The 27,368-nt window shown below is 38.1% G+C and overlaps 1 protein-coding gene across 10 annotated transcripts in view; it reads right to left on the bottom strand.

Annotated features, from left to right (window-relative positions):
• Positions 1 to 27,368, bottom strand: part of CASK (calcium/calmodulin dependent serine protein kinase) — a 199,356-nt gene that overhangs the window by 148,198 nt on the left and 23,790 nt on the right. The window lies entirely within an intron of this gene.

The raw sequence follows: 27,368 nt of genomic DNA, 5'->3' as shown, positions 1-27,368 counted from the left end.
ATTTTCCTACATTAAAGACATTCTCTTACCCTTCCACTTTAGAAAGGCTATGCTCTTAAGAACCTTATGTAATATAAGGACAATATTATTAAATTTTAAAAGGACTTTATTTCGATGCTTAATCCAACTGGGGGAAAAAAACGTAGGCGAGAAACACATTCCTTCTTTCAGTCCTAAGCTACAGTTTAGAAATTACTATTTGAAACAACAGAAGGGATAATGGACAATGATAACAGTAACAGAATTGTTGACTCACGCTGTGTGGGTTTATTTGTCTGTTTGTTTTACACAAACTAGGTTTATTTCAAGTTTATTTGACATCATTAGATACAAACAACCTGTATTACAATACTTCCCAATCCCACAAAAGCTTATAATTTTCTCTCACCTTTGGCACTTAGAGAATCCCCACAGAAGTTACAGATAAAGAGATTAAAATTAGTTCATATAGAAGTTAAGTATTGCACTCAACTAATAAAAAGCTAGTTATTTTTTCGAAATTGAAATTACATTTGCCAAAACATGTGTTAGAACCATGGCAACCTTTTTAAACTCCCCCAGCACCAATATGTATTTTTGGAAGCATCTTTTAATAGATGGTTTAAGTTCTCGGTGCCTTGACACAAAAGATGGAATTTTTGTCCAATGGTAACAAAAAACAGTTTAATTTGATAATTACAGTAGGTCAAGCTTTTAAACATGAAAAATGTTATGAAAACAGAATAGGATTGCTTCATAACTGCACTAGCTGTGGAAAATCAATCCTTTTTTTACTGCTGCTTATTTAACAACTGACACATGAGTTCTAAAGAAATCTATCCCAAAGTCTTCAAAAAGATGTGAGAGAAAATTTGAGGATGGAAAGAGCCTTTGTTCAGAAGTTCATCTATTGAGTGAACATTTGCCTGCTGAGTGAAATAATAAATGCCATAATACAGCTGAAAAGACAAATTCTTCCATTCAAACAGCAAACTGGAAGTTGGTGGACACGTTTCTGAGTAATGAGCTTGCCAAGCAACACAATTCTCAAAATAAAAGGTACCCTGAGGAGGCAGAAGTGCCCCTCTGAGGGCACTTACCAACCTTTATAACTGGCTTTTGGTATTCTTTTACATACCAGATGATTCAAAGTGTATAATTCATCACAAAACCAAACCTGTACTCACATGGCTAAAATTCAGTTTTTGCACTCTTTCAACAACATACTTGCAGAGATTTTTTGAAATAAGGTCATTTTTGACACAGAACATGAATACCAAAACTAGTCAATGTATCCCACTGTAAATATTCACAGCCGAGGAAAATATTTATTAGCCAACTATTTACATGTGAATTATGCTGATGGACTCAGACAGAACTAACCATACAAGAAAATGCATGTTTTTTCTTTCTTCTTTCCTTGCTCCCAACACACAATGAAATCCCCCATACTGATGGCTATTTCCTTTTCTGAATCCACACCCCACTATTATTCAGTGTCTGGTCATTTACCAACAGTTACCACAGATATTTTTAAAAAGATATTCAATTAAGCTTCTTATACATAAAAATCCACTTTCATCATTAAACGAAAAGGGCTCAGCTGGCTTCATTTGGCATTGGATAGATGCAGCTATTGATTTAGAATCCACCCCCCTCCACATTTCTCAAAGTAATCTTCTATGGAAAAGTTACACTTTATATAGATCAGTGTCATCCTTTTATCCCAAGTTTCTCCTTACCCTTCTAGCATCTGTCAAAGTCAAACTGCTTTAAAATAGTATAAATACGTTTAAATTATGGTAATATAAAACATTTCAAAACCTAAATCACAGCATTCAAATAACATTGGCAACAGTTGTTTTCATTTATAATTGCTATAAATAATGAGAAGCTAAATGTATTTAATTAAAATGATCCTTTTTTTAAAAAAATCCCCCCCCCCCCAAGTCTTTCTGGAGACATTAAATAATGCATTTAATATATTCTGATACAGCATGGGAGATCACTAGAGCGTAAAGATGTACAAGACCATATCCTTATTTGTAGGTATTCTCTGATTTCTGTTCATTCACACCAACTCTATGAATGTAAGTCTTTCTTGCTGTTGGCTGAGCTACTTTTAGATTTCCTGGTTTTGCCAAGTCTGGGCTGGAGAGCTTGCCCAGCCACCAGAGTGTGTGTACATGCTTTGAGCAGACAAGGAGAAGAATCACAAATCCAAAATAAGCCTACAAACTACAACTCCAAAGGATCAGATCTGTGTTCATCCCACCTTTCTCTCCTGCAACCATGCCTTGATTCCCCTTTTCATTATCTAGTAACATTTTAGAATCATGACTGCAGTGATTTGCTTCGTGCAGATTTAGTCTGGGACAAAAAACAAGGTGTTTTATTCAGTTCTGTAACAGAGAGGGCACAGAGACATCCCTGTAGTCTCAGCTTTTATGGCCATATTGAAACTCCACTGTGGTTTTAACTTCTCTACTTAGAATGAGGAATGTCAAAGACTTAAGTAAGTGAATGGTGCCATAAAGCACAGAAAACAAGAACAGAGGTTTGAACGAGATGATCTTTAAGGTCCCTTCCAAACCAAACCATTCTGTGATTCTGTGAATTCCGTGATGCCCACAATTAACTCATTCTATTCAAACAATACCCCAATTTAGGTTTCACATGGAAAGGTTTTTAAACACAACCTGAATATTCAGCTATTTACAAACCTCATATTTATGACTTTTTCAAAATTCATAATCAAATCTTAAGCTACAGACAGCCTCAAAATAGAGTTAGACAATACATTAGATGAATACAATCCATGACGATGGTAGCACAGTAAAAGCTTGAATTTTCCAATTATAGGTAATTTTAAAACACACATAAAGAGGTGTCTTCATCAGTTAAGCAGACACCACCCCTTCCACATGCCAAGTAACACCATGGAACTTTTAAATAAATTATGGTTGCAGTTACCTTTCTGACTTGTTCCTCAGCTGCAATGGCACACAGCAAGTTTACAAATTAGGTTGTAACAGCCCACGGTGATACCGTATAACCTGAGCCAGAAAACAAAACTCGGTGGGCTTCCCAACACAAGTTTCAAACCTTATTTGGAAGTAAGAAAAAATTCTTTGAGGTCACCCTCAGTCCCAGCACTGAAATCACACTCTTCCCGGTGAGGAAAGGGACTGCAACAGTTCATGTCTCAGATGAGACAAGGAGCTGTTCAACAGCTGTGACTGTAATGGGGAAATGTGTATCACGTCCTCACTAAATGACAGTTTCTAAAGCTCATTTTACCAACCCTGCAGCTCAAATTTTACAGATCTAAAGCACAAAGGTGACATGGATTGGGGAAGCAAAAACTGTAACCCCAGACACATCATCAAAGCTGTTACAGACTGCTAAGACTACTTTTTTATTTATTAAAACAGAGACACTGAGCTGTTGTGCAGTAAGACTTCATCTTCTAAGTCACACAAACTGTAATTATAATCTCGTGTGCTTTTTATTTCATTTCTCTCTGTGCTACCCTTAACAGACACATCTGCTGAGATACACAAATACTTGGTTTCAGAGCCATCCTCCCCCCTCCACACGCCTGCAAACTCTTTCTCTGCACTCAGCATGCTCACCACAGACTACAGTAACTCAGACTATGAGGCTCATTAAAACACTTAAGTAGTAAGGACAGATGATTTTTTCACTGATATTTTGTCAACATTGGCAGCAGCACATTCCAACACCTGGAACACTTGGAGCTTCACCTGCAATATATGCCAAAAAACCAAAATGTATTTTCTTAAACTGAAGCTGGGATGCATGACGGGTTTTGCTGTCTACTGCAGATGGAAATCAAAGTGTTACAGTACATTATTGATGAGGTTAGCAAGTACATATAGGCCATAAAAAGTGAACAGGAATGCTGAAGAGGAGTCTCAAAACCAGTTTTTTTGCATGTTTCCAAAATTTCAAGTAAGCAGGGCAGGGCCTGATGTAACCTTTACCCTTGTGAAGCTATTTTCTGGTGATAACTTCCCTGACTAGCACAGAACAGTTAATCACAGCTGGACACAAATTTGAAGCAAATCAATTATTAATTACTCTATCCTTCAGGAGTACAACACTTGAATTAGAATAAAATCGTAACATTATGAGATCATCAAAGCCTTTTTCATCATCTCCTTCACTTTAAATCATTTCACTTAGTGTATGTTATTGGTACTTCAAGGACATAGATCATAAACCAATACGTTGCAACCTATCTTTTTATACTAAAATCTTGTCGGTTTATCTGATTGCTTTGCTTCTTTTCTCCTTTCCTCCTGTCCCTGTTGCTGTGCAAGAATGTGTGATTGTATATAAAATATGCCTTGTTGATTCCTAACAAGCACAAACACTTGGAACTACAGCCTCCTATAAAGACATTTGCTGAACCCTTGTGCTTCCAAGCCATAAAACTTGAGATCTGAGGTCCTTTACATATCACATCACCAAGAATTTGCTCAACATCTCAAGTGATTCTCAATTTTATGAACTGGAGGAGGAACTGGATACAAGACAATGTCTTTTGGCTCTCAAATTCAGTTTCATTAATTAAAGTTAAAAAAAAAAAGTAAGAAACACAAATTGAACATTTTGTCAGAAAAAAAAATAGCAAACAACATCTCTTCAATGAACAGTGCTCCTTTAAAAATGAGCTTCCATTTGGAAATAAGAGGGCCTGGATTCCTTTTCCTTCTTTAGCAGGAACTATTAAGAACTTGAAACATGCAACAAAGGTCTTAAAGTTACCTTTATTCAACATTTTAAATGAAAGATTAGTGTTCCCTAAAAGGAGTTATGTCAGTTTGTTGCAATAAGATACTATAGATGGATACAGATAAAGTAACATAAGTGAAGACACATATACACAGATTTTTAAAATATTTTTATTTAAAGGTTATACATTTGCTTATCTAAGCAGTAGACAACAGTGCTTTGTACTAATGTGGTTAATACTTTCAAAACAACTGTATTCAAATTGATGGAAATTACTGGAAAGAAAGCAATCTGCAACCACATTTTACAGAGATAGATCTCTTTCCCTCTTCAGTCATCCACACAATTTATAATACATACTTGTTCTCTAAGTTTCCCTTTGATTGAAGTGAACCTCTTTTGAAAATTAAGCATTCCCAAAATTAATTAAACCTCCAATTAGCACTATATCAGCTCATTTTTACATGGAACTTCAGCTTAAAATAGTGACAGAACCTTTTTGTGAACTAGCACTTTGGATTAGAGGGCACTCACATTTAGAAAGCCATTACTGGCAGTGTTGGGTAGACATTTTTTGGTTTATTCTCAAAGGAAAATTTAAAATAATGCATTATGATGACTGTGGCACAGAATAACATTTGGGCTGAAGATCTGATACTTTAGAAAATTCGATATCCCAGCACAAGCCACAAAACTGAGTTCCCAGGCAGCAACATTTCTACCACAAGTACTTTTCAACAGCTCCCACCTTTGAAACCAAGTCTGTGTTTTAACTCAGCTTGAGGATGAAACCTACAAAGAGCAAAGCACAAGACAGCAGCTCATTGGATCTCATTCCAAGATGAATACATACTTTCTAAAATTATTCCAACATAAAAAGAAAGAATATAGACCACTGAATCTTAACTGTTTCTTTTTGTCCACAAGAAAACTACAGAAGGAGTAGCCACTCCAGTGCCTCTGAAGTGGAAACACTTCCCAAGGAAACCTTGGGGTATGCTTAGAATTCATGCAGCAAACTGAAAAAAATAATTACTTTCAATTTTCAGATTTTCTGGTATAATTCAGAGGTTTGTGTACGTGGTTTTGTTACTATAAAAGTAAAATACAGGCAGAAAGATATTTCTCCTATCCTGTTTCTCCTGTCTCCAAGCTGCAAGGGGGATAAGCCATCCTTAACTGATCTATAACCTGTACAAACAGAAATGGTAGGTTTGTGGTTGGATTTTATTTCTTATCAAGTAAAAAAAGTAAGAATGATTTTATCAGTCATTCTATATATCTATCAAATCTCTTTGGCATCCATACACTATAAACAGATGCTGATACATAAAAATATCTTTAATGTATCTATAAGTTTGTAAACAACTCTTCTTTTACACTGACTGGCTGGGGTACTGAGGGGATGGAAAAGGAAGAGCAACTGAGATAAGATGCTCACTAGACTCACTATTCTATTACCACGAAGGAAATATTTCAGCACCAGTCATGAACAACATTCTTCACATGCAGGAGATTCAGAAAATATTTTTATGTTCACATATACTACAACAACCCTTCATTTTCTGAATTCCATAATCATCTCTTAAAATTGACCTTATCCTTGTAAATTTTCCCATTTTATTCACAGACTCATAGAGGAGTCTTAAGCTGAAGGGTACCTCTGAAGGAACATGCTTTAAGTTTATCAGAACATCTACTACCTTATTAATTTTTTTTAAAAGAAAACAGAAGAAACGACCTCACTCTCTGAAAAGAACCATTTGCAAATAATCTCAGCACACAGACAGGCAGGCTCTGTTTTCAATAATTATTGTAGTAATAGGTCCGTGGTCTCAAAATAATCGGTCTGAAAGCTGCAGCCATAGCAGGTGCAGTAAGAGTGACTTTACTTTGTCAAGACCTACTGGAAAAAGATCCAACATTACCTGCCAGGTGGCTTTCCAAGGGCCACAGTTCCACAGGAAGGGCCACGTGACACATACAGAAGATCACAGCACATCATTCCAAGTTTGTGTTTGGATGACACTGAAGCAGAAGCAATAGCTGTTGACACAGAACAGCTCCTCCAAGAGACTGTCCTCTGATCTCCCTTTATTTTATATTTTTCAACTCTTTAAAGGTCACTTCCTAGAGAACAGTCAAGACCTCAAGTTCAAGTAACTCCTAGATACACTTCTTAAGGAGTTCAGGCTCTTGGCTCTATCGATTCTTTTCTTTAACTCAGTTCTTCCTTGTTAATATGTTTCCAACAATTCACTACTGATTTGCTTTTGCTGCAAGATTTGGACCCTATTTTCACTTTCCTAAATCAGCACACAGGTCTAAAATGCTATGATAGCAGCATCAGTTTTCAAGACAGTGACTGATTATTTGCCCAGGTTCCAGACAAATGAAAGAAGGAACAAAACAATTATTTTCAGGCATGTATGTGCTAAGCATACACAGGTAAATTACAAGATATTCCCCTAAATGAGAGACAAACAATTATAAGAATCTCAGAAAATGCTAGTTTCTCAACAACACTTTCTGGAACAGTTTTTTAACTGCTGGTGAGAAATTAGTTTCATTTAAGATGAAACATCCTGCCCCCTCAGCAGTAACAGAACACAGGAAAGTTATATTACAAATATAACTCTTGTCCCTCTGGTTCACCTTGGGGTAGATGAGAATCTTCATCTCGTGCAAGAAGTGATTTGGGGCAGGTGAAGATTGGTCATCAAAGCACAGATACTATTTCTTGAACTGGGGAGAAATAAGGAGAGCTTTGTCCAGTAATAAATTCCCCACTGTAAATACTGTAATAAAATCATGGAATCAAAATCCCCAGAATTTTATTTTTATGTTCAAACATGCTGTAATACTTCACAGAAAAAAAACCCTACACCAGCAGCTGAATCAAAAGCATCAGTTCAAGAGTGTTCAAAAAAACTGGTGCTGTTCTCTTAACACTCCTTTTACATCTGACCAAATCTTTTGCCTGTTTCTCTTTTTTTGTGAAGAAAAACCTTGTGCTCAAGATCAGGAGGCAGTGAAGGGAATATTGAAAAAAATTATAAAACTACTTTAAGTATGAAATCATTCAACAGTGAGAAAGAACACAGCAAGAATGAACTAATGTGTTAAAAAAAGCACCTCTAACACAGTGACGAAGGGGAATATATTAAAAATAATAGCTCTGCCTCCAAAAAAATAGAGAGAGGTTGTAGAACATCTTCAGGCTCATCAGCTATAGATGATGATCATTAGTTTTCTCTTTTCCTATTCAGAGAACTTTTTTTTTCCTATTCATGTACTAACACAGCCTTGTTCCACCTCAGGCTTTGGCTTCACGACATTTTTTACATGAGAATACTGGCAACCCCCCGAGCTACTGTGATGTCCTTGGGCAAATTAAACGAGAAACAAAAACCACTCAAAAAGGAAAACCAAAAACCACTCAAAACATTCCAGACAAACCAATTCTCCCTTTCCACCCTCCACCTTCCAGTGTTACTTTTCATCCAGGGCAGGTGCTTGGTTTGGTTTAAAGCACATCTACACCAAGAGCTGTGCCCAGACAGCCAAACCCAGGAACAACCTGCTGGGCCATGGGGTGCCTCAGCAGTGCTGCTGCTGCTAAAATCAAACCTTGTCTCAGGCCACAATGACTTCTCCTATGGTCCTACAGCCACCTGTGGGCCCTGCACTAATACATCACACCCGAACTTGTGCAACGAGGCAAAGGAACTCCTCTGACCGAGGAAGTCTTAGGTAAATCCACAGAGAGCTGGCTCGTGGCTCCACTGTGCATTTGCCCTGCAACTACGAGTGCTTTCAGTAACACAAAGCACACAGAGCAAGATGAGTAAGAATGGGAATATGTCAGCCACCACTGTTGCCAAAAACTCCTTCATGAGATTGCAGCCTCAGGTGAAGGTTGATGCATTAAGCGCTCCCTGCGTCATCTCTCCCTCCTGCATTGTGGTTCTACTTAAAATTTCCACTTTAGGATTATTAATGTCCACTTTATATCTATCAGTCCTGCTAACAAAATTGAGCTTACACACTATTTCCTCTACTCTCTCTCACTCACAGATTTAACCAAGCCTAACAAAATGCCTTTTTTTTTTTTTTTTTGTTATGATGGGCTCTCTCATTTCAGAATCTCTTTCCTGCATTTGTTTCAGTTTTAATTTTTTCTTAACAAAAGCAGCCAGAACTGTGAGTAGAACTCCAGATGAGGTCTTAGTAAAAGTTTGAACAATGTTAATGATTTTTTCTTCTCTACTGGAAATATTGTACCTGCTTCAATCCTGTACTTGCCTTCTCCACATGCACATCATAGAGCCCCTTCTATGGCTGCATTCTTCTGCCCAGTTGTTCCAACCCACTTGCCTTATTCTATCCCAAAGTTTGTTACTAGTTTTTCCCTTCCCAACTGGTGATTTTTTTTAAAAAGTTAATAATTTCCACTACAAAAGTCCTTTCTGGATGATGTCCAGGTCCTCCTCTGCATTATCCTCGAGTGGTGTATCAAAAAAAGCTTAACCAATGCAGTTTAATTTAGCACTTTTTTATTTATTTTAAAATAACCTGACAGAAAACTAATCCAAAACTGGTCAGTGTCAAACCTTTATTTTTTCACTACTTCCTCTCTGAATGCCCCATTTTAATTTCTTTTTTAGTCAATATGAAATACTTACATTCATCATCTTGGTATCTTTTTATTAGTTTTAAAGAAATAAGCAACTAAAACAAGAGGGAAGCACTGGAAGACCTGACTCATGGAAGGGTTTTCTTCATTGCTTGAAATACATTACCACTAATTCAGCTGCCCCAACACCACTGCCTTGCAAAACTCCAAAGTTTCCTACAGGTTCATGACAAGGGAGAAAGGTACATTTTAATTGCATTGGCCACTACACAAGTCCAGAAGAAACTGAACATTTTTGATGGAATGAAGATCATTTAAATATTGCTATTATGTCTGTGGTAACATATGACAGTTCCTCAAAACTGGAAATGTATCATCTTTAGAGTGTAATAAATGCAAAAGGTTCCTCATGTCCGACTAACAACAGAACTCCCATGCAATTTGCTACCACTACAGCAGATAAATCCCAAAACTGAAAGACAGCAAAACACACACATATACTAGGAACAGATACCTCCCACAGAGCCAATACCTGAATCTAAACAGAATTGATTCTGGTTATCAATTCACTCATCCTGTATAGCTCAATATTTGATTTTTGCTTTTGAAAAAAATAAACAGAAAAACAACTCGGTTCAGTTTGGGTGTCGCTTACAATCACTGCCTCACGGATGTTTCTGTGTGCATATCTTTGGAACCAATAAACAGAAGTTCCTGAGACCAGAGAGAGACCAAACTTCCACGTTAAGTTCTCCAGTGCAGCACTGATCAGTAAAGCTAAATTATCCAAAGAATCTTGATCCAGACAGTTTCCTGTACTTCTTACAGGATTGTGGCCTCTGAACTGCCCGACTTTAATGTGCTAGGAAAATGAAAAGTATCCTGAAAAGAAAGTCTGCCTTGTGTGTTTCAAACGTATGCAGATTAGTTTAAATTTTATAAGTTGTCCTCAAAATCATGTATGAAATGAAGGAGAACATAAATACTTGAGGTTTTCTTTTAAAGGTGTTGGAGGACTTCCAGTATTTCAGAAACTGAATTTATGACCCACATCATCAGCCTTTAGGGTTGTTCATAACTTTTTAAATTACAAAAGTATTATGGGACTTATTAGGAACATTCAGCTGAACATGGGAAAAAAGTTTCTGGTTATGATATTTATAGAAGGTTCTTGAATTCACTTTCCAGGGGAGAAATGAATGAATTCTGACCTCTTGGAATCTGAAGCTTTCAACAATGTACTGAAATGAAAAATCTGTCACAGGTGAGAAAATTTAGTTTCTCTCCTCTATCTGGCTCTGTTAGGTTTCTGAACAGTTGTTCCTTGTATTTTTATATATTTAATGCATATGAACAACTGATCAAAGTCAATGTATATTTTTTTTCCTAATTTTTAAAGTACAGACTGCATTTTAACAGTCTAGATATCTCTATGAGGAGAACATTAATCTTTATCATTTGTACTCGTTCAACCTTTCTCTACTTAGAAATATAATCTCTCTTCTTAATTTCAAAACTTAAACTAGAACTATTCTACAGTTCTTGGAAGAAGCTAAAGCAGCCACAAAAAAAACCTTTAAAACTAGGAAGAACTATTCACCTAAATAAATATCTGGATGGTCCATTGTTCTCTAACTATAGTAGGAAAAATAACCACTGTTGTATGTAAGAGTAACACATACCCTCCAAATATTTAAACCAGCTTCCTATAAAACACCTGTTCATGAATTTTAAACTCAACTCTTCTCTTCAAGTGTTGATGTAAAGTTTAAGGTCTCTCCTTAGCAAGATCCTGTCATTAAAAACACTCAATCATGTAAAATATCTCACATTAACAGCAGGACAATTATTCCTATATGAACTATAACCTCCTACATGACAATTATTAATGCACATGCAGCATAATGATCATTTCACAATTTCTCTATTGAAAAAAGCCATGTTTTCCAATGGATAACCATTTAATAGAACTGTTAATAACATGAAACTAAATGTAAAGGCTTTATTTCAAAGCCACATATAATATTTTTCTTTTTCTTTTTCTTTTTTTTTCTTAATTACAAAAGGAAAAGCTGCCTGGATCAATTTCCCAGTGAGCTCCAAGACACAGTTGTACTGACATTTGTGCCAGTACCACTGTGAGGATGGCACAGGGGTGCCAGCAACCTGCCAGGAAAGGACAAAAGGATAAGAACTGGTTTTTAAAAAAGACCAAATAACAAATTACTGGAAATATGAAATTAGCAGGGCTTAAAGCACTGGCTGTGTACGACCACATAAGGTGCATACACTGAAAGATCCCACACTCATGCAAGTGATTATCTGACCTTTGGGACATGGACAAAAATAGGAAGCTGAATCCATGGCCCGGGTCAGGAACAGCATCTGACATTTCACCAGTTTCCAGATGCCCTTTATTTACTTTCTTCAAGGTCTGACCAGTGAAGTGAGGCAGCCAAGCAACACCTTGGGTCCAAGGGTAGATTTCAGTTGGTTTCCTTACACATTCTCACACCAACCAGCAAAAAGTCGAAGTATTCTTTCAGTCACGACACTTCAAATTCAAACCAAACTAAAAGTGATTTCACCTGAAGTGGAAAATGCTGCAGCTCCTCATTTGGACCATAGAATCAAATTCCTCCCCTAAATTACCGTCTCACAGCACCAACCCACCTGTGCACTGATGTTCTTAAAATAAAATAAAATCAAAAAAAAAAATCCAGTGACACTGGTAGAAGTCCTGAAGAAGAATTAGGAGACTGCTCAATAAAGAAACTCGCTGCTGCATATTTAAGTCATTCCCAAGTGTGGCTCGTTTGGCTGCCACAAGCAGCTGGTGCTGCTGCTGTCACTAGAAAGGAGTCCAGCAGCAGAAATGCAGCTTCCAGCTTTGTTCTAGGCTAGGCACACCTGAGTAAGCACAGCTCCACACCAACCTCCCTGGCAATACAAAGGCAACAACAGAGAATTCATTTACTCCTCTGGTTTGAATGGTGGCACGTTCTTGGAGCCAGGAAGAATCCCAAGTATTCAAACAACAAGGTTACAAATTTGAACAAAACTGGGATTTAAAACTGCTAACTGCTTTTGGACTAAATGTCTGTACACATGCTGTGAAACCCTACCATAGCACCCTCCTGCTTTATGCTAGAAATTTCATTGTAAATTCAAGTCTAACCATATTTTTAGATGAATTGAAGGCTGCACAAAACAGAACCAGAAGTTAACTGCTAAGAAAGGCAACATTTAGGAAAAGAGTGAATGAGGAGAAAAGAACTGGCAGTTGAAGATGGGGGAGAGGGAAATGGGAAGAAGAAATCAAATTATCATACTATTTTTTCTTTATTATGCTTCCTTAGTCAAAACAATTTACAGACAGAGAAGAAGAGAAAGACAAGTGCTATAGCCTGCAGAGAATACAGAGAACTGCTCAACCACAGAATGGAACCACCTGTTGACGGGGTCTTCAAATAACTGTACAACACTACTTGTAAAGATATAAAATATAAATACCCAATACTTCGGGTGAAATATCTACAAGTGAAAACCAAAAACCAGCCAAAATCAACATCTAATGGAAATTTATGATGGTACTTATTCCCTTCAGACACCCATCCAATGTTTTTTGAGTCATACTAACCAGGCAACTGGTTATGCAGCTGAAGTTGGCAGCAAAGATTTATTTCATTTTCTCTGGGCATCCAGTTTTATCTCTACCAGTATCCCCAAATCCTTCTCGGCAGGGCTGCTCTCAGTCCATTCATCTCCCAGTCTGTATTGCTGCTGAGGATTACCCTGACTTGGGTGCAGGACCTTGCAGTTGGCCTGGTTGAATTCCATGAGGTTGGCCCAGGTCCACTCCCCAAGCCTGTCAAGGTCCCTCTAGATGGTGTCTCTTTCCCTCCAACAAATCAACTGCCCCTCTCAGCTCAGTGCCATCTACAAACCTGCTGAGGGTGAACTCAGTCCCACTGTCCATGTAATTGGTGACAATAATAAATATTACTGTCCTGTGGAGGGACACCACTGGTTACTGGTTTTCACTTAAGACGTGGAAATCATTGGCTGTAACTCTGGATAAAGCCATCCAGCCAATTCCTTACCCATCTAACAGTCCATCTCTCAAAAACACATCTCTCCAATTTCGAGGCAAGAATGTTGTGGGAGACTGTACCAAAGGTGTTACAGGAGTCCAGGTAGATGCCATGGGTAGCTCTTCCTTTGTCTGCTGATGCAGCCACTCCACCAGGAAGGCCATAGTCAGGAAGAACCATATGACTTGATATGTCCTCCAGGAGGTCTTATTCCATGAAGCAGGCAAACTCTTCTTCTAAGAAGTGGAAGAACCCTCATGTTCATAGGCCCTGCTCCTCGTGGTGGTCTTTAAACCCCCCAATACCTACTGGAGAGACTAACCCAGGAGGCTTCTGGGGTATATTGATGGTAAATTCCCAACACGCGGTTGAGGAACAATTGAGGAGAGGTGGTCTGTTAAAACCTCACACTTAGACATGGAAAAGAACTCAAACATCAGGGGCAGCCATTGCTGCAGGACCACGAGATGGCAGAATTCAGGATCCCAAAAGGAAGGAGCAAGGCAAAAAGTGGTATCACAACCCTAGAGCTTAGCACGGAAAAGCACAGAAATGAGAGCAGGAGAGATACCTCTTGTAGTTTACTGGCACACCTGGCCAGGCATAAAATAAAAACAATCAAAGAACGATTGCAAATGCAGAGCAGCAAAGGAAAAAAATTGATGTTGGAAAGTAGCTTTGACATCTTACAATACCAGAATTAAAAGGGAATTTTAATCAGGCTGCTTTGTATTCAGTCATTTAGATACAAAATCCAGTTATTCAAGTAGCTGTCAGAATGTTCTGCTCCTAACTCACCTGCATGTTTTAGCTTTCAACTTCAGTATCTGTGTCATCCCCACAAAAACTACCACAACAAATTACAGCTTTACTAGAAGCTCAGCAATGCCCCTGAAAACGGAAACTTTATTGGCTGGTAGGACTGAAGTAAGTTTCTCATTAAAATGAACATGTGGCAATATATTTGAAGCAGTGGTTATTGCATACCATGAGAAATTCCTTTACTAAATTCCCTGGCAAAACTGCTATAATATTCAAAACTCACTCAAAATAAAAGGAATTTCAAAGAGATAGCCAAGCTAGATCGAGCCTTTCCAGGGAGTTTCAGCTGAGGTAGTTAAATGAGTACATGATTAATAATATATATTGGCACAGATATACATGGTGCATCCACATACACCAAACCTCCCCCCAGTATATGTTTTATATACATATTTATATGTTATATATATGTTAACACACACAGTTAAAATGTGGTATGCCAAGGCAAATCCAATATGTGTTCAAGTCAAATCTTTTGCAAACATTTTTGAAAGCTACTTCTCTGAAAACTAAGTGCATCTGAGGCTGCGTTACTGAGCCATTATTAAATAGCTCACATCATTCTTTTATATTTAATTCTACTGGAGTTGTTATTCTGTAAACCCAAGTATGCAAGTTAGCTCATGGTCATAACAAAGTTACCAGACCAAGTTACTTCACTCAGGAAAAGAAAAAAAAAAAAAAAGCCTTATAAAAGCATAATGATATATTTTCAGTTTGATCCACTCTTGTATAAAATGCATATAAAAAGTTTGAGGGGTTGATTTTCATTACCTTAAAGTTACGTATTTTAATTACTGTAGCACAAAAACATCTCATGTAATGGGTTAACAATGAGGTAAAATCCCAATAATTAAAGACCTGGTATTAAATTTGATAGTGTTCAGAAGCATTTATCAACAATCCAGTTGCTGATCAGACAACAAATTACACCATCTTGTAAAAGTTATAGATGAGTAAAATTCATCAGAGACAGACTGTAGTTTGTTAAAAGGCAGAGAAGTGCTCATGTCTGTGAAGCACCTCAAGATTTAACTTCACAGAACAGCAAAAAAACAGTTCAGCACCACTGACATTGATATCTCTTATCAGCTGATAAAACCTCTTTCATTAGCTGTCCTATGTCCATATTCTTTTAGCAAGAACTAAAAGAGTAATACCAATACATTAGCTAACATCTGCACATTAGTACAAAAAGAAAATACAAGGATAGACAATTTTTTTTCTGTGTCTCGAATTTCTGGTTAGAATGCACAGTTATGTCCCATCTCCTCTGTTCCCCTATCCATCTTCCCCATCTATTGACAAAGGTTTAACTTCAGATCACAATCTTACAACAGACAGTCCCACACAAATATTTTAATCAATATTTTTATGTTATGCATCAGATCTTTATCTGGGAACATCAGGCTCTGAATTTGAGTTAGAAGAAAATTCCACTACAGGGAGCACAAGTGAAACAGCAGACCACGTTTAATATACAGACTCTTTCCAACAGCTGAGTTACTGAAATCCACAGGCATGATTTAACCAAAATAAAGAAAAAAAAGAGAAAATTATCTGAGTACCACAGAAGTCTCAGTGCCAAAGTCCTTACAGAAAAGACATGTTACAGGCTTTGAAAATCAGTTACATTTCTACATTGAAAGAATGTATATTCACAAGAACACACTGCAGGTGTGCAATGATCTGATATTCACGTCCCCTCTCCCCTGATATCAAACCCTTGGTATCAGCTACAGAAGGACATCACAGGGGACATCACTCCTTCACCTCTCGGTTCTTGGGGAGGTGTGAGTGAAATGCAGAGCTACAGGAACTTGCCATCTACCAACATGATATAGGAGAAACCCCCCTCTTTTTTTAAATTATTTCTCTAGAAGACCCCAAACATTTTAAAAACCACATTATAATCTGCCTAAATTAAGTTTCCAGTTGCTCTGTTGAGAGCAAAATAAGATCAGTTTGGGGGAAGAAAAGAGCAGTTTATGGAGTTTTCATTCAGAGTTTAAGCAGCCCTCTGATACCAGAGAAAAAGCTCCTGTGCTTTCGGTACACTGAGAAAGAAACAGGGATATGGGATACAAACAAATTTACCAATAGAGCAAATACAAATGGATGATCCTTTTTTCAAAGCATTCAGCTGTTTGCAAAAAGTTATGCTGAAAGTTATGGAAACAAATAGAGCTGCCAATACAGAACAGATTAGAAGCTGCTCAGACCCCCTTCATATTAGAACTTCATAGCAAGCTCTAAAGGTTATTCTTCTCCCTATGGTCATGAAGCTGGACAGAAACATGACACTTCTTCTGTTATCCCCTTTGCAGCACTCAAAACTACTATATTCTTTAGAAACCTTCAGAAAAAAGCTCCTGCAGTAAACGACTGATGATGCCTTATCAGTGAAGGCACTTCCTATTACAAGAGCTACAGTTTCAGCATATGCTCTTTCCCATCTTCTTTCCTGTCAATTTGTAACACAAGAAAAAAAGTTCTCCATAAAAGCTTAACACTAAAAAAAAGGTGAAAATTGGTGGTGGTGGTGGGGGAAACAGTCATAGATTATGAAGTACAGTTCCTGGAAATGCATTATTTGCAAATGCATTTTAAGTTGCCTGGTTGCCTTCCACGGAGCATCTTCCTTTGCACCTCAAGATCAACACAGATCACACCAAAGTGTATGAGCATTCTGTGGGTGAATGACAGAGCTAAATAGTCTTCACCATTCAATAAAAGGCACATTAACAGTCACACTGCATCTGAACAGAAGTCCTTCAAGACTGGCTGCTTTCCCAGCAACCTTCCTTCCCAAGAGCAGCCAGAGAGCAGGTTTGCATCAAAATAGAAAACGGAAAACAAACTTACTAAAAAAAAAAATAAAAAAAAATAAAAAAAGGTATAACCATTTTAACACATGCCTTACAGTAATTTAGAAGTAATATAGGTACCATATTTATTCTTGCAGCACAAGGGGCTTTCCAAGCTAGACAAGTATGCACCTCCTTTTTTTATTTTGGCCAGACTTCAATGACTCTTTCCGGTGCTCTGCTGTACCTCTGGAACTTTTACAAGAGCAGAAAAGCTGGAGAGGTGCCAAAAGTGACTCCAGCTGCCACCTGGACTAGGGCATGATGGTTGCCTCAAGATGAACTATTACACAGGATGAGGAAATCCTGCCCTTCCAGGCACACACCTCTGCCAGGTTCTTTCCATTATCACTGGCACTTGTGTGGCCACAGGAGAGAGACAGGTGAAAAAAAAAAAAACACCATCGCAAAGAACTGGGCTTAGATGAGTTGGTTCTCAGTTCTCTTCTGCTCACTGGAAGGATGGCCCCTTTCAGAACCAGATGTTACTTCAATCAGCTCGAAACAAAGAAAGGAGAGCATAACTTGAGTGCTTGCCAATGTTAAAGGACAAAAGATTGTTAGCAGAATCAGAGAGGTCTTAAAAACATTTCAGGAGTCTCGTTTACAAAGCAGGTTTGGCTTCTCTTTTATCCTGACACTGTTCTACTTTATCCAAATTAAAATTACACTAAGATTAATCCAGTCAGAAACTTAATTATGAAAGTAAAACTAAGATCTCACTGATACGAAAGCAAAATTCACGTTCCATGACTTTTTCTGTCAAAAGCTAATTCGCTTTTGCATAAAGTTGAGATGCAAAGAATTAACCCATCATTCAAAAATGCTAAAATTAGTTGAGAATCATGCAATAGAAAACGCTGAAACAAAACCTTTTTGCTCTTCCTACAAACAGCTACTAAAATAGTCATGAAATGTTAATGCTTTAGTAAGCAATCAGATGATCATTAAAAAAAGCTCTCCAAAACATGTATTTCATTCTCAATTAGATCACCTGCACTGCACTTCTGCAATTATGCCAGTTCAGAGGTTATTTTAGGCGTAACACCTACCTGAAAAAAATCTTGCAAGTCACAAGCCAAACAGAAAATAATTTTAAGTGAGCAGTATTTGGCAAATCCTCCAATGTATATCACTAAAACATGTTCCTAAATGATGTGCAGAAAAACCTTCTTTTAGAATAGAAGCAACTATTTAAAACAATCCAGTGCTACTTCCCACAAATTTCAGACCACCTGCATTTTCTACATTTGTTTCCACAGCTGTTTTTTCACCATAAAGTGCATTTCACAGGTTGGAAGAGACCTCTGGAGGTCATCTGGCCTAAGCCCCTGCTCCAGCAGGGCCACCCAGAGCCAGCTGCCCAGGACCATGTCCAGGCAGCTTTGAATATCTCCAATAATCAAGAATCCACAATCTATAGGGTAACATGTACCAAACCTAGGAATTCTCACAGTTAAAAAGCGTTTCCTAGTGTTCCAGATGGAAAAACTCCTTGGTAAAAGTTACCATATTTATGTCCATGAAGATAAAACTTGGTGAAAAGAACAAAATTCTGTTAGTCTTTTTTTTGACACCCAGCCTGGCTGCACAGGATGGTGCACTGAGCTAATGATGTGAAGCCCAAAATTCCAGCAAAAGGAGAGTCATTTTGAAAGTTCTTCCTTGAAATGACAAAAGCACACAAGAGTAGTTTCAAACGTGTTTATATAAGAGATGACAAATTTCTGCATTCTCAGGTGTCACTTTCTTTCCCAGCTGGGTGTAACAAACCCATCCCAGGTGGTGCCTGATAAACCAGAAGTACAAGGCACTGCAGCTGAGCCAGTAACTATCACCAGACCAATCTGTAAGGCACTAGCAACACCCCTGACTTTGGGATGCACTGTCCCACAGCTTCCCACAGCCAAATAAAGCTCTCTTAACTTCAGATCTGGCCTTCAGCACATCAGCTGGCTTACACTGGCTTAAATGCTGTCTGTTTGCTGCCTGGCTTTTGTCCACACCACCCTTCAGAAGTTAGAGGCAGCCAACCCACAGAGCAGCACAGCTCTGCAACCTGCCCACTGCCCCACAGAGGACCTGGAGCACAGGGGCACTGCCTTTAAGCCAGCCTTTGTATGCTGAATGCCCCCCAGAGCAAACACAACCCCCAAAACCAGTTTCACTTCAATAAGAAATCATACTCTGGTAGTTTAGGACAGTGCAGAGGTTTGTCTTTAAGTGAAGGGCAAACTCTTTATAAACAAAGCATTAATTATTAAAGTTTTACCTTTGTTTTTCTGGTCTGAAGCATGACCAAACTGATAAGGTTTGAATCTGTCCAAGCTAACCAGTCAAACCCCTATGCTTTTCTTTGGAAGGCAGAGCTACAGTGAAGGTCATCCTGAAAGAAACTGGTTATCCCTTCCCTTTCCTACAAACTTTGGAGTAGCAATAGCTTTTTATCTTTAAATGGTAGTAGCCTAAAGCAATACAACCACTACCCAACCCAACATCCCTCTTAGTTTATTACCCCTGCAAACACGTGCTCTAAAATGTTGCAGTAAATCAATTTGTATCAAAACTCTGATACCATATGTATCTGGAAAGAAAGACAACATCAGAGACAAAACCACTTGCCAAATTCACTAGGACACCTGAAGATGAAAAGAGAATCATTTAGGTTGGAAAAGACTGCTAAGGCCATCAAGTCCAATCATTAACCCAGCACCACTAAGTCCACCACTACACCGTGTCCCTCAGTGCCAAAACTACACATCTTTTAAATATCTCCAGGGATGGTGACTACAGCACTTCCCTAGGCAGCCTGTTCCAATGCTTGACAACCCTCTGGAGAAAAAATGCTTCCTAACATCCAATCTAACCCTTCCCTGGCACAACTTGAGGCCATTTCCTCTTGTCCTGTCATTTGTTATCTTGGGAGAAGACACCGACCCCCACCTGGCCACACTCTCCTTTCAGGCAGTTGTAGAGAGCAGTCAGGTATCCCCTGAGCCACCTTTTCTCCAGGTTGAACATCCCAGTTCCTTCAGCTGTTTCTCACAGGACTTGTGCTCTGGACCCTTCCCGAGCTCCACTGCCCTTCTCTGGAAATGCTCCAGCACCTCAATGCCTTTCTTGTAGTGAGGGGCCCAAAACCGAACACAGCATTGGAGGTTTGCCTCAGCAGTGCCAAGTACAGGGGAACAATCATTGCCTTGGTCCTGCTGGTCACACTATTCCTGACACAGACCAGGATGCCATTTGCCTTCTTGGCCACTGGAAACACTGATAGCTTTTTTTTCCCCCCATCAGGCAGCTTTCCACTCACTCTGCCCCAAACATGGAGTGTTGCCTGGGGTTGCTGTGACCCAAATGCAGGACCCAAGAGAGACCCAAGGCACTCGGCCTTGTTGGACCTCACACCCCTGTCCTCGGCCCATCAATCCAGCCTGCCCAGATCCCTCTGCTGAGCCTTCCCACCTTCCAGCAGAACAACACTCCCACTCATCTTGGTGTGGTCCGTAAACTTTCTGCAACACCTCTCTAGTCAAAAAATCACTTCAAATTCTGTACCAGAGCACAGGTCTACATTAACAAGAGGTGCAGTGCAATAGGACTGGCAGAACAAACAAGTATTGAGAATCCAAAGGTCTAGCTCAAGTCTTGCTCTGAACTAGAGCATTTCCCATGGACTAAATATCCATTAGTAGTTGGAGAGCATTATGTTCACCTTCAGAGTGCACTATTCAGTTGGTTTAATACAAAACTAATTCAGTTCACACACTCTGAGATTGTTCTGCCATAGGAAATGCAGCAAAACACAATAAAGTTGGATGATCAAGAGAGTTAATTCAAAAGAGCATTGAAGAAAAACCACCCATGTAGACAACCATATTGCAGGTCTGCTGATTTAAAAAATATTTTCCTGTTACGAAGAAATCTAAAACTCACATTAGTAATACTGAAAAATACATCACCTACTTCAAAACAACCTACACTGCAGAAAGGGATTAAGGGTGTTATATCTTCCTTGCACATTAGTTCTTGAGGAAAGGTATGCTCATTTTCAAGCAGTAGATTGGTAAATTCTGAAGTGTTTAAAAATGTTTTGGCCAAGTCCAGAGAAGCAGTACGGCTTTCACAGTTTTGATAAATCCCATTGTTAATACCCATCCTCTTCTTTCAGACACCATTAAGAGTTAAATTATCATATATATATTGATATGATTTGGAAACATGAAGTCATACTACAGTGAGGCAGACATCTGGAAAAAAAACAGTAACAAAAAAAATCAGACAAATGAAGAATTTTAACAAATATTAAACACTTAAATGTTTCCCTTTGAAGAATTATTATAAGTGAGAGCTCAATAAGCTCTTTCTCAAATTTATTTACATTGCCTAATTCATCTCTTGATTTTGGTTTTTTCCACAAAATTCACAAGGGGAACACTAAATGAACTTTACTGTTTAAGTGCTTTGGCAGGAATCTTCTGAAGATACTCTATTAGGAGATGCACCATGTGATCCACGGGTAGAAAGTTACATTCTTTTTCAGATCTCCACTATTAGACCTCAAGAGACCATATCTGGTTTTCTGTACAGTACTTCAGTTCTTCTATTATTTGACTTTTTGTGTTTTTAATTGACTCTGGCTGTCTCTTCACCTCCTCTCCCTATAATCATACCACCTTGCAGTTTACACCAGTTGGGAAAACAATATTTACATTCCTTTTGGAAAAATAATAACTTTTTACATTCAAACATAACAAGTTAGAAATTGACCTTTGAACTTGCTGAACAGCCAAGTAAGAGGTAACAAAGACCCATTCCCTGACTTTTTGTCAAGTAACACCACCTGGCTCATGTATGTATTGCTCACAGATCAGAAGCTCTACACAGGTTTGGGTTTTTGAGACAGGCAGTGGAAGCAATAAAAAACTAAGTCACAGACAGAGCTAACAACTATGCAGTTGAAATACGTGGATTTTGTATTTGAACTTATTTATTAGCTTATTTTAGGATTACAGGTATATGCTCTAAAGCATAATATGTACATTTGGAGCATCTAGAGGGTAAGATGTTTGCAACTTGTATGAAATCTATCCCCATTCACTACAGCAGTATAAAAAACCCCAGATATTTTAAGAAATTTTACTGTCTCACATTGTCACTGATAATTAATAGTGGCACTATGTTGGTAACTACTGTGGGTTAACACAGCAAGCAGCTAAACACCACAAAGCCACCACAAAAGCCACTCACTCCCCACCCCACAGTGGGGTGGAGGAGAGAACTAGGGGGAAAAAAGTGAAGTTGTGGGCTGATATAATGACATTTCAATAGGAAAGAAACTTAAGAGAATAAATAAATAAATAAATCCAGTGATAATATACAAAACAAGTGATGCACGATGCAATCGCTCACCACCCTGATGAGTGATGTCCAACCAGTCCCCAGACAGTGGCTCCTCCCAGCTTCTCCCCTAGTTTATACACTGATCAGGACACCATCTGGTGTGGGATATCCCTGTGGTCAGGAGGGCTCAGCTGTGTCCCCTCCCAGCTCCTCAAGCACCCCCAGCCTCCTCGCTGGCGGTGGAGGGTGAGGACTAGAAAAGGGATTGAGTCTGTCTAAGTGCTGCTCAGCAACAACTGAAAACCCCAGTGTGTGATAAACATTCTAAATTCAAACCACTGCACTAGAAAGAAAGTACTAGTTATTAGAAAGAAAATTAAATCTATCCCAGGTGAAATCAGGACAGCAACCTATACAGAAAAAGTTTTTCAAAAAACGAAAACTGGTCAAAAAATGACACTTTAAAAAGTTGTGGAATTTGTTTACCTGGGCACTAGAGGTACCAGGTACAGAGCACTACCTGGTCTGTAGAAGTTTTGGTCCCAGGCATTGCTGCTCAAGTTACAGAGTTAATCTGCTTTTTTGTCCCCCCAGTCCACATCAGGACTGATGTAAAAATGTAAGATATTTTAGCTAGGATGCAACTTCAATACATGGTGTAAAACCAACAAAATCAGCACATAACTCATTCTGTTCTTCAGTTTGAAAAGTCAGACTCAGAAGGAAACAGCAAACTGCTGTAACCAGGGCTCAGGACAAAACCAAGGTATTGCACTGAGTGCCTGATCAGCTTTGAACTGCAGAGCTGTGTACAGATAATAATAGTCACAGAATAATGGTAGGTGTTGGAAATTAAAAACAGAGTCCTGTTTTGCTAATAAAATTAATTAGCCAAGTTTGCCAAATACAACATTTTCTTAACTTATTCATAAACTCAAGTACCAGCAGGGCACAGTTTTTATTTAAAAAAATGCAACTCACTGAAAAAAAATTTTATAATGAAAATGTCAACCCTAAGTTATCTTCAAACAGCCTTGAGAGACATGATATTTACTTCTTTGTATTTAGAAAAGACAACACAGAATTCTGTTTAAACAAGGTGTAACTCAATTTACACAAAGAATTTGGACTGCAGGAGTAGAGTAAGCCATAATCCAGAAACAGTGAAATCTATTAAACGCCTGTATATCTGAATTATACTCTTACTGCTTACCTGAATGATACACTTAAGTGTTACTAATGTTATAGAAATTAAGCAAATACTTCCAGCAATAGTGTAACATGCCTTGGCCATAACAGCTACGGAAGAATAGTGTCTGCAGGAAGAAGTTACTGAGTTCTACTCGTACAGGTTTAAAAAGCATCCAGACAGTACTTCCTCTAATGAGTCCTGACAGCAGAGTTTAATGTAACTCTAATCCCATAACAACTAGCATTTTACTGATTGCATTCCGAGTTTGTTAGAATATTTTAGCATGAACAAGCAGTTGTTTTAACAATATTCAATTCCCAAAACACACATGAAGTTTAAGGCCAAAACGCTTGTTCCAACTAGTGAAAATTCCAGGCAACCAGTAGTTTCATCTCAGGAACAGAATTAAGTAGCTCTCATTAACTCCCAAAATTTCACAGACAGGAATGATTACATTAAACACAAAGAGGGCACTCTCTCCTCTGGTCCAGTTTGAACCATCTGTCAGTAACATGGACATGCTAAAAAAGCTACACACAAAGCAGGAGTTCAGACAACCATAGTCTGTGTATCTAACAAAGAAAAAAGGATGCTACATGCAACAGTCACAACAAAATAAAGCCCCCTTGCAGAGCAATGCATTTTAATTTGAGACACATTCAAAACTAAATACATAGAACTAAGTTCTACACATATTCCTTATGGTCACCTAATTCAATTAATGTTATTTCATTACTTGAATCACTGCAGAGCTTCTGTACACACGGAACGTGGCTCTTCAACGCAAAATGTGGACTGGTTTGTTGTGTTCGTGAGGTCTTGTTTTGTTGTGGGATTTTTGGTTTGTTTTGGTTTTCGTGGGGTGTTTTTGTTTTGTTTCATGGTGTTTTTTAAATTGGCTTTGATTGTTTTTAACCAAACTAACATTTAGGTCACAGTTTGTGCACAGGAGTATTATAAAAAGCACTTTTAACTGTGCTTTTAGAAAAGCCTTTTAGCATTACTTTGAGATATATTTTAGCCATTAAAGATGATGTATGGAGATCAGTTTATGATAATATACAGTACTAGCACAGCAATTTTTACAGCATGCAATAAGGTTACCTGGAAAATGTACAGGAATTCCACAGGCACTTTAATGACTGTGAGCTGTTTGGTACATATTCACATCTACTTTCATGCAGTAAAAGTATCACAAACTATGCTTCAGTTTGGAACAGAAAGATTAACAGATCCATAAGGAATATAAGTAAAGCAGTTACAGAAAAAGCTATAAAGAAGAAAAATTCAGAGTTCAGGAAGTTGTTAGGGAAGTTGTCATTGTGTCTAACTTACACCATTGTGCTTGCAATCAAAAGCAGTAGCACTGTTGGTTTATATTAAAGAATCACTGCTCACTGGTGGCTGAATTGGGAACTATTTCATTTCTGTTTTCACTTAATTGAAAACGGTCTCCTCATTCATAAACAGCATCTGCTCAGGCCACAACCTTGGGTTTTGAGAACCTCAAACACAAGAAACAAAACCGCTCCAATTACTGTTCAAGGACTGTGTTATAAAGCATTACCACACACAGGATACACCCACTTAAACAATGCCCATATTAAGAAGTTACACCATTCCCCAAACAACAAAGCCTGATTAATTATAATACTAATTTGCCTCTGCTAGTGATGCTCCTTGTCATGAATATCTTACATACTTACATGTTCAGTTTTAAGTACACAGAGCTACCAAGACCATGCAAGAAAGCAAAGGCAAATGTTATTTTTTTCTCCATCGTGTTTTAAGATCAACCTTCTGACAAATTTGTGTTTGATAGTTTTCAAAGAGACAGATTAGATACCCCATAAATTACGATTACATGCATACAGAGTACAACTACAGAACACAGGCCTAGAATACTGTGCTCAGAGATATCAATATGGAGCCTGAGAATATTGCATCTTTTTTATTTCTCACTTATACTAAAAGAAAATTAGAATTCTAAGTAATAATATATTCTCCAACTATTGGTGAAATTAATTTCTTTATTTTACTTTGTATTTGCCAAAGCTCAGGACTGACAGGAGGAATGTGCCCACAAAATTAATTGTCTTTATGCACCGAATTAAAAGTATTTGCCACAATTATGTTACATAACAGTTTTGTTCCAGAGTAATAGAATTTTCTGTATCATGGCTGGCATTAAGGCTATAGCCATGTCCTTAAACCCCAAACAAATTACGCTCAGAGGAATTGCATGCATTAATAACACAAAGCACAGATAAAAAAAACCAAACCAAAACAAAACAATTTTTCCCAAATTGTTATTTGCTGCCATGCTGTTTTTCAGCTCACAGACATGAGATATTATTAGTTTCCCAGCTGTTAGTTTCGGTAATTTTGTTTGAAAATTCAATTCCGTGCGAATGGGTTGCAAACCAGAATCTGCCCTAATCTCCTAAGCAGTCAATACTTCCAGGCACGTGGCTACTACAGCTAATTCCACTATTAGGTACAAAAGCAAAACCAGCTCAGAGACAGCCCTGACTGACAGGTTTCAATACTACAGGTGGCTAAACACAAAAAAAATTTTGGCCCTGGTAATGAAGAAACTGCTTTGTCTCTCATAAAGTTCCTCCCTCCACTTGTCACTGCACTGTACAGAAAACAAGACATGCTGCTCTGCATAAAAAGATTACAGTGTACAGCACATCACTGCAAATACATTTTTTTTATGGATAAGGTATAATAGAGAATATTCTGATGCACTTCAGCCAATTTGATACGTGTATGTATACACATTTTAAGCAGATTCAGAAATCTAGAATCTAAATAGTCATTCTTTAAAGACCTAATTATTCATCAAATGCCTACAAAAAGTCATTGAAATGAGAGAAATAGCATCATGCTTCCCTGAAAAAGATTTTTAAATTCTGTCTCTCATCAAGAAAATCATTTCTATCTGACCCCTCTCATGACCCTAACATTTCTCTAAAAATTTATAATTATATACCTCAAACAGTGCACGTGATCTCTGGTCTCCCATTGTAGTGTAGCAAATTTTGAGGACATTCTTTCCAATTACCACACAATTTCAAGTATAATTTCAGTATGGGAAAGGTATTTCACGTTGACTCTTCCCAAGTCGCACGATTGGAGCAGGTGATGCTTTATTCTCTTTTACATATCAATTTTTACTGACGTCTTTTTTTAATCACTGAGGAAATGATAAATTATATCAGTTGTGATGTGTCAAGTGTGGCACACTCAGAGAAGAACAGAACACCCCCTGGATATCTGACAATGGATTTATGCATCTAATTATTGAGGCATGCTGCTAACTCTTGAAGATTTTAGCAGAGCTAAAACCACTAGATGGATCCATCCTCCTCCCTCTTTTCCCGTGACTAAAAAATTTTACTTCTTTTATTATTTACTTTCACCACTGAAAAAAGGTCCATTTAAAAAGTGAGCTTACTCACCAGGTGGGTCTCCCAGACACACACAGCTCAGGCTGCAAAGCATTCGGAAGCCTGTTAAGGGACCTGCTGCCAAGGACTGGCTTTAGATCTATTTATAGCATAAACACGGTGAAGGCCAGATAAGTCTTATTAACCTATTTAACAGTTACTTGAAGATTTGTTTTATTTAAGATGCAATAACTTAGAAATAACTGCAAAAGCCTCGTT

This window comes from Empidonax traillii, unplaced genomic scaffold, assembly GCF_003031625.1.
Source record: "Empidonax traillii isolate 1590-97213 ecotype Southwest subspecies unplaced genomic scaffold, ASM303162v1 scaffold1:size7828297, whole genome shotgun sequence".
Taxonomy (NCBI): domain Eukaryota; kingdom Metazoa; phylum Chordata; class Aves; order Passeriformes; family Tyrannidae; genus Empidonax; species Empidonax traillii.
This window is presented reverse-complemented; position numbering and strand designations above follow the sequence as displayed.